Source organism: Capsicum annuum, chromosome 3, assembly GCF_002878395.1.
Source record: "Capsicum annuum cultivar UCD-10X-F1 chromosome 3, UCD10Xv1.1, whole genome shotgun sequence".
NCBI lineage: Eukaryota > Viridiplantae > Streptophyta > Magnoliopsida > Solanales > Solanaceae > Capsicum > Capsicum annuum.
In genome coordinates this window covers 175289581-175308207 of record NC_061113.1, presented here as the reverse complement: position 1 = coordinate 175308207, position 18627 = coordinate 175289581, and positions in this window count along the sequence as shown.

Sequence of the window (18627 nt, the reverse complement as noted above, 5' to 3'; positions counted from 1 at the left end):
GCAAAATGGCTTCTTGCGAGGATTACCTAACCTTAGTCGAGTTTGTTTATAATCATGTTATTCATTCGACTTTGAGTATTACTCCCTTTGAGTGTGTATACAGCATGAACCCCTTTAGATCTCACCCCTTTGTCTTGTAATCTTTTGTTGAGCCTAGATGGAAGAAAAAGAGATGAATCTATGAAAAAGTTATATGAGAAGGTGAGAAACCAGCTTGAGAAGAAGAATCAAGAAGTTACTAAGAGGGCAAACAAAGGGAGAAAAAGACTTGTGCTTGAACCGGATGATTGGGTATGGGTGCACCTAAGGAAGGAGTAGTTTCCAACACAAAGGAAAGCTAAGCTAATGTCGAAGGGTGATGGTCCTTTCCAAGTTCTAGAGAGGATCAATGACAATGCATACAAGATTGACCTCCCATCAGATTACCAAGTACACAACACTTTCAATGTGTGTGATCTCTCACCCATAGACATAATTGAAGTTGAAGAACCTGTGAATTTTAGGCCAAATTCCTTTCAAGATGGAGAATATGATACGGGTGTAAGGAGCTCAAGGCCATTCACAAGGATTCAAGCTAAAGAGTTACAAGGTTTACAAGACATATTCATGAAGATGAAAACTTGTGAGCGTGTCATGAATTCAACTAAAGGAGTGCATATGCTAAAGTGTGAAGAAGGGCCTTGAAACACTCCAAGGACTCCTCTACTTCAAATCTCATTAAGGGTATTGTGGGTTTTTTATGCCTTTTTTTTACACTCCATAGGAGCCTTTTCATTTAGGGCAATTTGTCTTTGTATGTAATAGATATAAATAGACTTTTAGGATTCTATTTTCATTAGATTTTGATGAGTATTAAATCTTGAAGAAATTTCTCTTGTGAGGAGTGTTTATAGTGTAGGACTAGGAAAAGTCATTGAAACTAGGGCATCCTTGAGTGTGGAATCTCTAGGGTTGCAAATCGGCCTGGAAACGTTGGTGCTTTGGGGAGATTGAGTCCCTTTTGTGTCAATATAACAATATGGTGTTTCTATTATAGCTTTAGTCGGTTTTGGTATTTGATACACACCTTAGTTCCTATAGTGTTGTAATGGTTATGCCTCACTAACTATCTTTCTTTTATTGCAATATAGCTTGTGTTTTGTCTCTTAATCTGTGGGTATTTTGCTTCTTGTGTGTTGCATTTGTTCTGCCCGTGTCTCTGACTAACTTTTCATCCTTATCTTTGTGTCTTTTGATGACTTTGAGAAGAATTTGTCTTTTTCTTCTTTAAAGATTGTGCCAGTTGTCTTCCAGTCTTTGTTTTGTTTGCGGGGTCCATTAAGTATCTTTCCAAACTTTGAAGGGTATGGGCACCTTTCTGTCAATTGAGAAGGTATGCCTGTGCTATTCTTTGTGGGTCCAGCATATCCCTATTGCTAGGATCACATGCATGATAGAATGCAGTATCTAATAACTCCATTATTTGTTTTGAATGATTCTCATTATCTAGATTTGACAAAGTATCTCCGAGCCTTCCTTTTGTTCTTCCTTGGAGAGATGCGATTCCTTTTGTGAGGATGAGCTTGTTGCTGGCTTCTCCATTGGACTCCAACCTTTAATCTTGATGATTTTGCTTAAGTATTTGATCTTTTCGATTTCATGAATATCAAAGGACCAATAGATAATATATGAAATTCTTTTAGCGATAAAAATTTTACACCATTTAATATTTTTCGGTAGTGTAGAAATATTCTGCTCTACCTGGAACTTTTCAAATTGCTTTTGAAATAGTGTAGACAATACCTGTTTATTTTCTCTAAACTGGTTTCACCTATCATACAACCATTAGGGAATTACAGCAGTCTTCATCTGCTCTGAATATTTCATGAACCAAGAGTGCGGGTTAGGCCTAACATACATAAAGTTGTACTAGGCCGCCTTATAATCATACCAATTATAGGTCTGAGGTCGGTGATTTCTCGATAGAAGAATGACTGTATGTATACTGTTCAGATGGGATTAATATCCTTTTGATTGTAAACTTTGAATATTGAATACTTTTGAGATCATTTATATCTGCTAACTTATGCTCGATTTGTAATGAATCAGTATCTGCTAATATGAACTCATAATACCTTCGGGTCTTGAAGGGATCATCAGTCTCCACATAATCCCAATTTGTATAACAAGGCTCTAACTATTCTGGTACTTGAAAACCTTCGTACTTTTTTTCAAGTGCCATTATCGGTAGTACCGGCAAATCTACTATCTCAAATTGCTTTTTATTCCAAATACTCTGTTCTTCTTTCTTTTGCAGAGTGGATGGGGAGATTGCTTGTGAGTAGGTCTCCGGTGGTTTCATCGCAAAACTATTTTTGGTTTGGATGGGCAATATTTTTATTGGCTGATGAGTATTCTTCCTTAAATATCTATTTAAGTGGCTACATTCTAGGTAAACTGGTAATAGATTCTTTTGGCAATAGGGGAACGGTAGGTTTTGGCAGGGATGAAAATTTTTCTAGGACTGAAAACCTATTTTTTGACTTTTTATCTTCTTCGTTGAAGGATATTTTCATTTTTTCTTCTGTTAAAAAAGACTGGAACGGAGGCCTTAACCTTTATCGTGGTGTTCCGGGTCTCATAATTGTACTGTAGAAAAATTATGTTAAAACTATTGGGAGACAACTTCTCCCTTTATAAAATTGAATTTTTGAAATCTTTTGTAAAACAGTTTTGGCTATTTATAAAAGAATTTCGAAATTCGATAACTCATAATACTATCAAATTTTCCTTTAATAGCGGATTAGTTTTTCTCTAATCCCCATTTATTCTAAAAATAGTTTGTTTTTTTTTATAAAATCACTTTCTTTTTTTGACATACTGTTTAGATAGGGGAAAATAATCCTTTTTCCTTAAATAGTGGTGTGGATGCCATCTAGTTCGGCAATATAAAGTTTTATTTGAGTGATAAAAGGAAGACCTAATATTATCTCTTCATTAATATCTCTAGTGATTAAAAAATCATTAATAAAACAAACTCCGTCATTGCAAATACGGGCTTTGGGGAGTTTATAATTTATTTTTAATTTTTCCTTTGTTGCGAGAATAAACGTGTAGTATCTATTTCTAGATACTCTATAGGAATTAACCCTTCTACAATGCAAGTTTCATCATCACCTGTATCAAATAATGCAATCTTATGAATTTTATAATCTTCATTGATAACTATAATAATTGGTATATGATAATCTTATGGTTTAACTATAGTAATTGTATTAATTCCTGATTTGTTTATAGGAAGTTTTTCTAGAGATTCTATTTCTAGAGACTCTATTTTTTTTATTGTCATAATTTACTCCTGATGTTTCACCAAGCTCAAATTGATGCGATTTGGGGTCTTGGTTTGAAGTTAAATCCTTTAATATTTTATTAGCAAGTGACTCTGTTTCTGGACTGTTAAGTCTTTGCTTAACTTGCCTAAGTTCTTCTTCTATGTATAATAATTCTATCTGAAAATATTATATTGTTGTTTCAGACTTATGTTCTTTAAACTTATTTAGTATATTTTTCATATTAAAGGGTTCAGTAATTTCTTTATTATCAACCTGTTGATCAAGAACAATTTTTTTTAAGGCTATTAAATATTTTATCCTAATCGTTGGGTCTTCTAGATGATCTATCATGTCAAATAAGGCCTCTTTCTCATTATTATTATTGGTGATAACATTTATAGAATGACTATCACAAGTGAAAATTGCACCACTACAATTACAACGGTGTGTTAATTCACTACTATCTGAACTGTATGCAACATTAAGTTGATTGTCATCACTAAGACTTTCTTCAAAAGAATAACTATTTTCATTTTCATTAAGAATTGAATATAATTTATCTTTAACGTCGTTTCCTAATTCTAACATATTTATCTTGTCTTTCTTTTTATTTGAAACCCGACAATCTTTAGCTCTATGTCCAGTGTTTCCACAGTTCCGACATGTTTCATTATTGATTTTATTTTCACCTTTAAAAACTTTTTTAGATCTTTTAAATCATCTTTTATAATAATGAGATTTTTCAGATTTATCTTTATAATTTTTATGTTGTCTTTTAATCTCTTTGGTAGCTTCCTTTGAAGGGGCTGATAATTTTATATAACCAAAATCTTGGCAAAAGCTTCCTAGCTCATTTCGAGTTATTTTATTATCTCAGGAATTTTTCCTTCAAATCTATCTTTTAAGTTTGGTCTAGCCACTTATAAATTTTTCTTTTCAATAATCATGATTACAGTTTTCTCTAACCATGACTTTGTTGAGGAAAACGTCTTTATACCATCTAAAATCTTCTAACTTTGGGCATGATAAATTTGATAATATTTCTAAACTTCTATCTTGAAAAAGCTGAGGTTCTCCTATAAAATGTTTAGCTATACTATAAATTAAAGTAGCGGTGGTATCTTCTAAGACTTGATTTTCAACCTTTTGTCCTGTTGACTCATTGTTAATAGTTTGAGTAATAGTAGTAGCATTTAAAATGCTTTGTCTATTATTATCTGTGAGGTAATTATCCCACCAATATTTTATAGTACCTGTAAAACCTGATATAATCATAAATACTCTTTGTTTATCTGATACCTGGCAATTTTATATGCTGTAATGCCCATTCTCATTTCATGTAGTTTATTATATATTTGATGTTCTGCTAATCCATCTATATTCCATTCGGCAATTTCTTTTCCAGATGTGATGTATGAGATAAAAATTTATTTTCTTCGTACTGGATATTTGGAAATGTGGGCCTTTTATGATAATTTTTTTTACTGAATATTTAGAGTTTAATTTGTGAATTTCATTATCATTCCTTTCCGATAAAGTTCTTATAACCTTGTCATTTATGACTTTTAATTCAGATTTTAATCTTTCATTATTTTTTTCTAAAATATCATCGGTAACTTCAAACTTTTCTTCAAATTTAGGAAATTTATCTTTTGAGAATTTTGGTAATTTAAAAAATGGATGAGTTTCTAACTTTTTATCATGAAGAGAAGAACTTAGTTTATCTTTAGAAGTAAATTTATTCTTGGCTTCGAGAATCTGTTTAGATACTACATGTAATAATTGATTTGTATAATTATTTTGTTGAAGTATTTTATTTATATCCCTTTTTCCAAGATCACCTTTGATATCTATTATATTTAATTTAAAGGGTGAGGCAGTAATAATTCTACCATCTACTGGTCGGTTACTTTTTTGTAATAGAGGAATTATTAATTCTACTATTTTATTACTAGTAGTATATCATTTATTGACAATCATGTTTAATGAATCCTTTTAATCATCTAATTTTCCTGTGTGAAACATTTAAAAAATTTAATATTACATTTTAATCTTTTCATGTCATTGCACCATTTTTTTCTAAAAAAATATCTTTCTTTTAATGAATATTTTTGTTTATACAATTTTTTAATAGAATTTTTTGGGCTATTTCATAATATATCTAAATATTTAAAGTCAGGTTCAAATATTACATCTGACCTAATCATGCATAGAGAGTCTTTTACTCCTAGCATTTCACTAGCAGTGGGACTAGTTGATTTTTTAGTTTTTAAAATTGTTGATTCATATTCTACTTTGGGAATTATTTTTGAGAAATCTACTCTTTTTAATTTTCTTTCAATATCTTCTAATGTTACTTCCCCTTCTTCTACAGATTTGGAGGTTGAAGGTCTGGAAAAGGACATTCTTTTACTTGAAGATGCTTGATTAAAGGATTGGGATCTTAAAAATTATAAATCTATAGATCTGTCTGGATATTGTATAATTTATCCAATATTTGAATTTTCTTCTTCTATTTTTAGCTCCGTTATGGAGTCAAAATGCCAATTATCTTTTGTTAATACATCATCCCATTTTATCATTTTTGGGACAAAGGTATTATTATGATTATGGTTGGCTTCCATAAGTATGGTAACTTCTTTATTACTAACTATTTTAGCCTTAGGGGCTAAAGTTGTTTTCATTAATCTATAATATACTCTACATTTTATTGCTATCTCTCTAGTATTTATTTTAATATCCATGTTTCTTGTTTTAACATTTAATGTTAATGTATCCATAATATTTTGATCATTAATATCTATAGAAAAATTAGGAAAATAATTAAAGTATACCAGGTCATTAGCGGGGTACTTTGTAATACTGCTAATAATGAATTATTAAAATATAATAACCTATTATCTCTGAGAAGTAGATATATAGGTACATCTAAACATAATCTATATAATGGTTTAACTGCTACTTGAACAAGACCTATGTGAAGGAACTTGTAATTTTTTCTATATCTATTAATATCTTCAACTGCTAATAATATAATAGTCTCAATATTTCTATTGATTGCAACAGTAGATTCCGAAGTTTTAATATTATAGTTTTTTACAAAATCAAAGTCTGCAATTTTATACTCTATTAAAACTTTCTTTTGGAATATTTCAATTTTGTAACTCACTTTCTGTTTTAGCAATTTTACTAGAGATAGCAGAAATATTAACACTATTTATTACATTTTGGTTGGTTGGAGTATTCATTAGAATTTTTGCAGATAATAGAGAAAACACTATTCGAGGATCAAAATCTACTTTAGATGTTACTTCTACAATAATTATTTATGAGTGTAGTAGTTACTAATTTTCTTCTTCTAAAATTCCTTTATTTTATTCCTATAGGCTTGGAGATGGGAACACCCTCCGGGTCTGGCCCTATTTTTCCACAAACTCAGAGCTAATCCATTGAAAAATTCTAGGTTTGACAACGTCTAAACCATTATTAAACGACTACCTAACTTAAGGAATAAAACTAAGAACATAGAGGAAGAACAATTGTAATTACTAACCAGAAAAATGATTATTCCTAGAGTAACACTAATTTTGATCGGCTCTAGGAAAGCGTAACACTCTAGCCACTTCTACTCATACTCACACTCTCTCCCGGAAAACTTATCTCTGATACCATTTGGGGGATGGATCAAAAAAACGGAGAGCAAAACAACAGTTTAAAATAATTTAATCTGAGTGATAAAATGAAGACCTATTATTATCTCTTCATTAATATCTCTCGTGATTACAAAATTTATAATAAAACAAACCCCGTCATTGGAAATACGGGCTTTGGAGAGTTTATAATTTATTTTAATTTTCCCCTATTGCGGAGAATGGAAGACCTAATATTATCTCTTCATTAATATCTCTGGTGATTACAAAATCATTAATAAAACAAACTCCGTCATTGCAAATACGGGCTTTGGGAAGTTTATAATTTATTTTTAATTTCCCCCCATTGTGAAGAATAAGCGTGTAGGACCTTTTTCTAGATACTCTATAGGAATTAATCCTTTTATAATGCAATTTTCATCAACACCTGTATTAAATAATGCAATCTTATGAATTTTATAATCTTCATTGATAACTATAATAATTGGTATATGATAATCTTATGGTTTAACTATTGTAATTGTATTAATTCCTGATTTATTTATAGGAAGTTTTTCTAGAGATTCTATTTCTAGAGACTCTATTTTTTTATTGTCATAATTTACTCCTGATGTTTCACCAAGCTCAAACTAATGTGATTTAGGGTCTTGGTTTGAAGTTAAATACTTGTGACTTTGTTTCTAAACTGTTAAGTCTCTACTTAACTTGCCTAAGTTCTTCTTTTATGTATAATAATTTTGTCTGAAGATCTTGTATTATTGATTCAGACTTATGTTCTTTAAATTTATTTAGTACATTTTTCCTATTAAAGGGTTCAATAATTTCTTTACTATCAGCCTGTTGATCAAGAGTAATATCTTTTAAGACTATTAAATATTTTCTCCTAAGAGTTGGGTATTCTAGATAATCTATCATGTCAAATATGGCCTCTTTCTCTTTATTATTATTAGTAATAACATTTATAGAATGACTATCACAAGTGCAAATTGCATCGCTACAATAACAATGGTCTGTTAATTCACTACTATGTAAACTCTATACTACATTAAGTTGATTGTCATCACTAAAACTTTCTTCAGAAGAAGAACTATTTTCAATTTCATCAAGAATTGAATATAATTTATCTTTAACATCGTTTCCTAATTCTAATATATTTATCTTGTATTTGAAACCCGACAATCTTTCGCTCTATGTCCAGTTTTTCCACAGTTTCAACATGTTTCATTATTGATTTTATTTTCACCTTTAGAAACTTTTTTAGATCTTTTAAATCATCTTTTATAATAATGAGATTTTTTAGATTTATCTTTATAATTTTTATGTTGTCTTTCAATTTTTTTGGTAGCTTCCTTTGAAGGGGCTGATAATTTTATATAACCAAACTCTTGGCAAAAACTTCCTAGCTCATTTTGAGTTATTTTATTATCTCTTTTTAGTTGATTTTTAAGTTTAATATCTGTACATAATTCTAGCCCTGTTACATTTATAAAGCTTATAATATCACCATAAGTTAAATTACTATGAGGAATTTTTCCTTCAAATCTATCTTTTAATTTTGTTCTAACCTTTTCTGCAAATAAAGTTGGTAAACCACTTATAAATTTTTCTTTTCAATAATCATGATTACAGTCTTCTCTAACCATGACTTTTTTGAGGAAAACGTCTTTATACCATCTAAAATCATCTAACTTTGGACATGATAAATTTGATAGTATTTCTAAACTTCTATCTTGAAAAAGCCGAGGTTCTCCTATAAAATGTTTAGCTATACTATAAATTAAAGTGGCGGTGGTATCTTCTAAGACTTGATTTTCAACTGTTTGTCCTATTGACTCATTGTTAACAGTTTGAGTAATAGTAGTAGCATTTAAAATGCTTTATCTATTATTATCTGTGAGGTAATTGTCCCTTCAATATTTTATAGTACCTGTAAAACCTGATATAATCATAAACGCCGCTTGTTTATCTGACGCCCTGACAATTTTATATGCCGTAATTGTCATTTTCATTTCATGTAGTTTATTATATATTTGATGTTCTGCTAATCCATCTATATTCCATTCTATAATTTCTTTTCCAGAATGTGAAGTATGAAATAAAAATTTATTTTCTTCATAATGGACAATCGAAAATATGGGCTTTTTATAATAATTCTTTATTACTGAATATTTAGAGCTTAATTTGTTAATTTCATTATCATCTTTTTCCGATAAAGTTCTTATAACCTTATCATTTGTGACTTTTAATTTAAATTTTAATCTTTCATTAATTTTTCCTAAAATATCGTCGGTTGCTTCAAACTTTTCTTCAAATTCAGGAGATTTGTCTTTTGAGAATTTTGGTAATTTAAAAGTTGGATGAGTTTCTAACTTTTTATCATAATGAGAAGAACTTGATTTTTCTTTAAAAGTTGATTTATTCTCAGCTTCGAGAATCTGTTTAGCTACTGCATGTAATAATTAGTTTGTATAATTATTTTGTTGGAGTATCTTATTTATATCCTTATTTATAGAATCACCTTTAGTATCTGCTATATCTAATTTAAAAGGTGAGGTAGTACCAATTCTACCCTCTATTGGTAGGCTAATTTCTTCTAACGGATGAATTATTGATTTTACAGTTTTATTACTAGTAGTATACCATTTATTAACAATCATATTTATCGAATCCTTTTGATCATCTAATTTTTCTGTGATTTCAAGCCATTTAAAAAATTCAATATTACATCTTAATCTTTTCATATCATTGCACCATTTTTCTCTAAAAAAATATCTTTATTTTAATGAATATTTTTGTTTATGCCATTCCTTTTTAATAGAATTTTCTGGACTATTCATAATTTATCTAAATATTCAAAGTCAGCTTCAACTACTATATCTAACCTAATCATGCATTGAGAATTTCTTACTCCTAACATTTTACTAGCAGTGAGACATTGATCTTTTAGCTTTTAAATTTATAGATTCATATTTTAATTTTGAATTTTTTTTGAGAAATCAACTCCTTTTAATTTTCTTTCAATTTCTTCTAATATTACTTCCCCTTCTTCTACAGATTTGGAGATTGAAAGTCTAGAAAAGGATATTCTTTTACTTGAAGTGCTTGATTAAAGGATTGGGATCTTAGAAATTTTAAATCTATAGATCCAGCTGGATATTCTATAACTTGTTCAACATTTAAATTTTCTTCTTTTATTTCTGGCTCCATCATAGAGTCGAAATGCCAATTACCTTTTATTAATACATCATCCCATTTTATCATTTTTGGGACAAAGATATTATTATGATTACATTTGGGGGATGGATCGAAAAAACGAGGAGCAAAATAACAGTCTAAAATAATTTAATCTTTGAAAGTATTTTAAACTTTCAAATTAAACTTTAAAACAACAAATAATAACAAAATAAATGTAAAGCAAAATTAGTTAAAACAATAGAGAAAGAGAGAAAGTTATACTTACAAAATTTTTTTATTGATTAGGGAAATGAGAGAACTTTACAGAAGGAGATGAGAAATAAGAGAGATAGTAGAGAGTTTTTCTAAATTTTGGAAATTTTAGAATATCCCTCCCTATTACAATTTGAAAGCCTTTAAAGAGGCCTAAAAAATGCTAACTAATATCTAACAAAACTATCCTTCTTACATCTGTTCATACACTAATATGTGTTATTTATTTTGCACCTGTCTAGTGTTTCATATATCTGTTCCGTAAATGTACTTGAACCTTATCTTGAACTTGCCTTTGTAGCTTTTGAAGAGATGTTTCTTTTGAATCTTTTAAAAGGATTTTTGGTTTTTCTTTTGTGCCAAAAGTCTTTGTCTTCTTGTATTATAAAGACTTGTGTTTCGCTATTTTTTTGGTGTCTTTGTCTTTTTATGCTATGAATTTGTGCCTCTTTGTCTTGTAGCTACATGGTTTTTTGGGTAGATGCCATGGGGTTCATCTTTTATTTTGTTACCCTTGTAGAAGAAGTAGTAGCTTTTCTTTCTTCTTGTTTTAGAGATATGTTGATGATTCTTCATGTCTCAGTTGATGGCTCAGTATCTATTAACTCCATTATCTGTTTTGATAGGAAGAATTCTTTTCGTGAGGGAGAACCTGATGTAGATTTATCTGATGACGTTTATCCTTTGACGGATTAATAATATGTGAAAACCTTTTGGTAGTGAGGAGATATTCTCTATGAAACTTGTCAAAATTGCATTTTTTATCTGCTTAATTCATACTAGTTTGATAAATGCAAATGTAAATAGTCATCAAATTTTTTTATTGCAAGATATAGTAAAGGACCAAATAGGATTTTTGGTACAATATTTAGAGAACTAAAAATTTTCTGGTAGATGAGTTAAAATTCATCCCTACTATGCATTTTATTAAATGCCATAATTTGGCGAGGCTATTAATTTGCAAAATATGTTTCTTGTTTAAAACATTTTGATTGATTTATTTGAGCAATAACTAGGGAAGGATTTTTTGTAGTAATTCAACATTCTTTAGTAACGTAGAGATATTCTGTTAAAATGATCTCACTAATACTTTTGGGTCTCGAGGGGATTATTTGCCTTACTTTGTATAACAAGGCTTTAATCACTCTCGTACCTTTGTATTTTTTATCAAGTGACCTTATTGGCAGTACCTGTAAATTTATTATATCAAATTGCCTTTTATTAGGAATACTCTGTTCTTCCTTCTTCTGTGATGTGACTGGATAAATTGCTTGTGTGTATGCCTCCGGTGATTTCTTGAAGTCTTTTGATGCCAGGACTGAAAATATAATTTTTGGCTTTTTATTTTCTTCGTTGAAAGGTCTTTTATTTTTTCTTCTGGTCGAAAAGTTCTAAATGGAGGCTTTATCTTTATTCTGAGTTTTTCGGGTCTCCTCATTTTTTTCCTAAAGAAATTTTCTAGTTAAAAAATCTGGGAGAGAATTGTTTTCTCACTTTCTAAATTCTATTTGAAAATCAAAACTAGATAATAAAACTTGTCATATGGCAAATATCTATTTAGAAATTAAATTTTTAACATCTTTTGTAAAATATCTTTGGCTGCTTTGCAGTCTACTCTTAGTAAAAATTCTTTGTTTATTAAATCATCTTGAAATTTAGTAATACATAGTACTATAGCCAAAATTTCATTTTTAATAGTACTATAATTTTTTTGAGTATCATTCCAGATTCCCAATGTGAATCGTACTAATTATTCAATAGATTCTATGAGATTCCTTTGTTTAAGGATGACTCCATATCCTATACCTGAGGCATTAGTTTCTACAATCATAAGAGTTTCCGGATGTGATATCCCTAGACATGAAATTTTTTGAACTGTATTAGTGTGCTCTATTCCCCAGGGCACTGAATTTTTCTTAAGACACTGATAAAGAGGCTTACAAACTTGTCTAATATTAGGAATAAAATTTGCAACATAATTGAGACTTCCTAAAAATCTTTAAAGCTGAGTTTTATCAGTTAATTCATCTAAAAATTTAGAGGAGAACTCTATGGCTCTATAAATGGGTTTATAGGTTCCTTGATATAAATCGTGACTGAGAAATCTAATAGAGGTTTGGAATAATTTAATCTTCTTAGCACTAACTACTAGTCCATTTTGTTTGATAACTTTTAAAAATGTTTGGAGATGTTTAAGGTGTTGGTCAATATCTTCTAAAAATATTAAAACATCATCTATATAGACTATAGAAATATGACTATATTGATTAAATATATTATTCATAATATTTTGAAACTCGGATGGAGCATTCTTTAGTCCAAAAGGCATTACATTTCATTCATATTGTCCAAAAGGAACATTGAAGGTTGTTTTATATTTATCTTTTTTTTCTATTTGTATTTGCCAAAATCCTGATTTTATATCAAGCTTGTTATAAATATTTGTTTATAAGTTCTTTTAAGAAGGTCACGTTTTTTAGGTATCGGGTACCTGATTCATTTTAATACTAAGAGGCTTATAATTGATAACTAGTTTTGAGGTACCTTGTTCCTTTTCAGCACTATTATTGACATAAAAAGCTGAACAACTCCAAGGTGATTTAGAAGGTCTAATAATTTTTTTTATCAAATAAATCATTAATTTTCTTAGTACAGTATTCCATTAGTTCATGGTTCATTTGAATGGGTCTTGATTTTGTTGGAATTGTCCTTTCATCAAATTCCTCAATATAGGGTAATTTAACAATATGCCTTTTTCGTTCTCAAAAGACATTAGAAAAATCTGACTAAACCTCTCTCTCTATGATTTCTTGTAGATTTTTAATCTTTCCTTCTACTTTCAGGGTTTTTAAATAGGATTCAATTTTTTTTTATTTTTATTTCATCTTTTAAATAATTTATCTGTTGAGAAATTAAATTGATTTTAAAGACCGTTTTATTTTTTATAAGGTCACTTTCTTCTTTTGATAAACTATTTAGATAAGGGACAGTAATATTTTTTCTAAAATAGTGGTGTGGTGCCATCTACTTCGACAGTGTAAGGTTTTATTTGATTTATTATAGGTAAACCTAAAATTATTTCTTCATTTATATCTTAGGTTATTACAAAGTCATTTATAATTTTGTGCATTGTAAAGTTTATAATTTATTTTTAATCTCTCGCCTGTTGCAGAGAATAATTTTGTAGTACCATTTTCAAGATATTTAGTGGGGATTATTCCTTCAATGATGCAGTTTCGATCAGCTCCTGTATTTAATAATGCCACTTTGTGAATTGTGTAATTTTTATTTATAACTAATGTAATGGGTATATGGTAACTTTGTGCTTTATCTTTTGTAATTTTGTCAACTTTTGATTGATTTTTTAGAAACTTAATATCTATTTTTATTTTTGATGTTTCTCTGGGTTTATATGAATCTGGTTCTTGATTAGATGTTAAGTTGTCAGCAAGTGATTCATTACTAAATTCCTACTCAACCTTTTTAGCTTTCTTTTTTAAGTATTGTAATTCTGTTTGAAGATCTCGTATAGTTGTTTCCGGATTTTTATTTGACATATATTTTATATTAGAGGGTTCTATAGTTTCTTTATCAAATGGTTGATTAAGGATCATATTTATTAAGGCTATTAAATATTTTTTCTTAAGGGTTGAGTCTTCTAAATGACCGATTATATCAAGTAAGATTTCTTTTTACTTGTTACCCTTAGTAATAACATTTATAGAATGATTATGGCAAGTGCAACGTGTACCGATGCATTTGCAATGGTTAGCTAATTTATTACTGCAAGCGCTATTAATATTTTTTTTGGAGAGCAATTATTTTTATTTTCTTCAAAGGTACAACATAAATCGCTATTCACTTTTTCTCTTAGTTCTAAGAGATTTTCCCTTTTATTTAGGATTCTGTAATCTTTAGTCTTAGGTCCTATATTTTCATAGTTTCAGCATGTATTATTATTTTGTTGAAGTATTTTATTTATATCCCTTTTTTCAGGATCACCTTTGGTATCTATTATATCTAATTTAGAGGGTGAGGCAGTAACAATTCTACCCTCTGCTGGTAGGCTAATTTCTTTTAACGGAGAAATTATTAATTCTACTATTTTATTACTAGTAGTATATCATTTATTGACAATCATGTTTAACGAATCCTTTTGATCATCTAATTTTTCTATAATTTCAAACCATTTAAAAAATTTAATATTACATTTTAATATTTTTATGTCATTGCAGCATTTTTCTCTAAAAGAATGTCTTTCACTAGCAGTAGGATTAGTTGATTTTTTAATTTTTAAAATTGTTGATTCATATTCTACTTTGGGAATTATTTTTGCGAAATCTACTCCTTTTAATTTTCTTTCAATATCTTCTAATATTACTTCCCCTTCTTCTATAGATTTGGAGGTTGAAGGTCTGGAAAAGGACATTCTTTTACTTGAAGATGCTTGATTAAAGGATTGGGATCTTAGAAATTATAAATCTATAGATCCGTTTGGATATTACATAACTTGTCCAATATTTGAATTTTCTTCTTCTATTTCTGGCTCCGTTATGGAGTTGAAATGTCAATTATCTTTTATTAATACATCATCCCATTTTATCATTTTTGGGACAAAGGTATTATTATGATTATGTCGGCTTCCATAAGTATGGTAACTCCTTTATTACTAACTATTTTAGCCTTAGGGGCTAAGGTTGTTTTTATTAATCTATAATATACTCTATATTTTATTGCTATCTCTCTAGTATTTACTTTACTATTCATGTTTTTTCTTTTAACATTTAATGTTAACGTATCCATAATATTTTGATTATTAATATCTATAGAAAGATTAGGATAACATTTAAAGTATACTGGGCCATTAGCGAGGTTACTTCGTAATACTGCTAATAATGAATCATCAAAATTTAATAACCTATTCTCTTAGAAGTAGACATATAGGTACATCTAAACCTAATCTATATAATGGTTTAACTGTTACTTGAACAAGATCTAAGTGAAGGAACTTGTATTTTTTTCTATATCTATTAATATCTTCTGCTGCTAATAATTTAATAGTCTCAATATTTCTATTAATCGCAACAGTAGATTTCAAAGTTTTAATAATATAATTTTTTATAAAATCAAAGTGTCCAAATTTATAGACTCAATATTCTAATTTTGTAAATCACTTTCTATTTTAGCAATTTATTAGAGATAGCAGAAATATTAACACTATTTATTACGTTTTGGTTGGTTGGAGTATTCATAAGTATGTTTTGCAGATGAGAGAGAAAACACTATCCTAGGACCAAAATCAACTTTAGATGTTGCTTCTACAATAATTATTTTTGAGTGAATTAATTACTAATTTTCTTCTTCTAAAATTCCTTTATTTTGTTCCTATAGGCTTGGCGATGGGAACACCCTCTGGTTCTGACTCTATTTTTTCACACACTTAAAGCTAATCTAACAAAAAATTTTCAGGTTTGCCAACATCTAAGCTACTATTAAATAGCTACCTAACTTAAGAAATAAAACTAAGAACATAGAGGAAGAACAACAATAATTACTAACCAAAAAAATGATTATTCTAAGAGTAGCACTAATTTCGACAGACTCTAGGACAACATAACGCTCTAGCCGCTCCTATTCATACTCACACTCTATCCCGAAAAACTTGGCTCTGATACCATTTGGGGGACGGATCGAAAAAACTGGGAGCGAAATAACAGTTTAAAATACTTTCAATCTATGCATAATTAGGCCAGATATAATATTTGATCCTGACTTTGATTATTTAGATAAATAATGGAATAACCTAGAAAATTCTATTAAAAATATGGTATAAATAAAAATGTTCATTAAAAGAAAGATATTATTTTAGAGAAAAATAGTGCAATGACATGAAAAGATTAAAATGTAATGTTGAATCTTTTAAATGGTTCAAAATTACAGAAAATTAGACGATCACAAGGATTCGTTAAACATGATTGTCAATAAATGGTGTACTACTAGTAATAAAATAGTAGAATCAACAAATCCCCCATTAGAAGAAATTAGCCTACCAATAGAGAGTAGAATTGTTACTGCCTCACTCTTTAAATTAGATATAGTAGATACTAAAGGTGATCCTGCAAAAAGGGATATAAATAAAATACTTCAACAAAATAATAATACTTGTTGGAACTATGAAAATATAGAACTTAAGACTAAAGATTGCAGAATCTTAAATAAAAAGTACAATCTATTAGAACTAAGAGAAAAAGTGAATAGTGATTTATGTTGTACCTTTGAACAAAATGAAAATAATTCCTCTCCAAAAGAAAATATTAATAGCGCTTGCAGTAATAAATTAGCTAACCATTGCAAATGCATCGGTACACGTTGAACTTGTAATAACCATTCTATAAATGTTATTACTAAGGGTAGGTTCTCCCTCATGGGAAAACCTCGCCTATCAAAACAGATAATGCAGTTAACAGATACTGAGCCATCAATGGAGACATGAAGAATAATCAACATAGCTCTGCAACAAGAAGAAAGAAAAGCTACTAATTCTTGGTTGTATTCTAGGTAAACTGGTAATGGATTCTTTTAACGGTAGGGGAATGATATATTTTGGCAGGGATGAAAATTTTTCCAGGACCGAAAACTTATTTTTTGAAATTTTATCTGACTTTTTATCTTCTTCATTAAAGGGCCTTTTTATTTTTTCTTCTGGTCGTAAAGGCTGGAACAGAGACCTTAACCTTGATCCTGGTGTTTCGGATCTCATAATTTACCTGTGAAAAAATTTTGTTAAAATATTTGGGAGAGAACTTCTATCGTAAGGGAGAACCTGATCCTGATCCTGATCACTGATCCCTTTTATATTGATATAGCCTAAGCTGTCCTGATCCTGAAAGCTCTTATAACACATCGTGATCAATAGAGATTGATTGAGCAAAAGTACACTAAATTTGTGAACAAAGTAAGATTGTTTTATTGGCTAATATTCAATATTTTTTTATGATGATGATCACATAGTTTATACGGGGATGACTATTCGTGAGTTGGTTATCACGCATTAACCCTCAATAATATATGACAAATGACTAATTTAATGAACTGATAATAAATAGATAACTCCTGATATCATCCACGCATCAGTTACATAACGGCTAGTGAGGACTCATTGGTCTTCTGTTCTAGCGTATTGCACTTTTTGAATTGGTATATTTTGTTGGTATATGCGATATCTGGTGTGTCATGCCTCTTGAATATCATCATCAAGCTAGTGTATAATCTGTCGTTGATTTTGTTTAACTGTACACTGAGTCGTGTTCAACTTCTTTCTACGTATCATAATTTGATTTGTCCGCATGTCTTGGATATTCTTACCCTGCAATTACTACTAGTAGTAGTAATATGAATCACTCTGCTATTTCTTATTTTTCCTATTTAAAGATAAATTAATTTAATCTAAAATAATAACATTGTAAAAAAATAAGAAGATATTAATTCTTATTTTAAAATTTTTATTATTCCAATAAATAGTAGATATAATTTTTTAAAAATGTTATCAATATATCAATTTTTTGAAGAAATGAGTTAGCACTGAAATAAATAGTAATTTAATTAATAAAAAAGGTTAATTATACCTTCTACTTTGTTTTATTAATCAACTTTATCCTCGTTATATTATTTGACTATTTTATCCTATCATTAATATCTTCTTCTTCTTCTTCTTCTTCTTCTTCTTTTCCTCCTCCTCCCCCTTTTTCTTCTTCTTCTTCTTCTTCTTCTTCTTCTTCTTCTTCTTCTTCTTCTTCTTCTTCTTCTTCTTCTTTTTCTTCACCTTCTTCTCCTTCTTATTCTTCTCCTTCTCCTTCTTCTTCTTCTTTTTATTCTTCTTCTTCTTCTTCTTCTTCTTCTCCTTCTTCTCTGTATCCTTCCTTTTCTTCTCCTTCTTCTTCTTCTCCTTCTTCTCTGTATCCTTCTTTTTCTTCTCCTTCTTCTTCTTCTCTTTCTCTTTTCTTCTTCTTCTTCTTCTTCTTCTTCTTCTTCTTCTTCTTCTTCTTCTTCTTCTTTTTCTTCTTCTTCTTCTTCTTGTCCTCCTCCTCCCCCTCCTCCTCCTCCTCCTCCTCCTTTTTCTTCTCCTTTTCCTTCTCCTTCTCTTTCTCCATCTCTTTCTCCTCCTCCTCCTCCTCCTCCCCTTTTTTTTCTCTTCTTCTTCTTCTTCTTCTTCTTCTTCT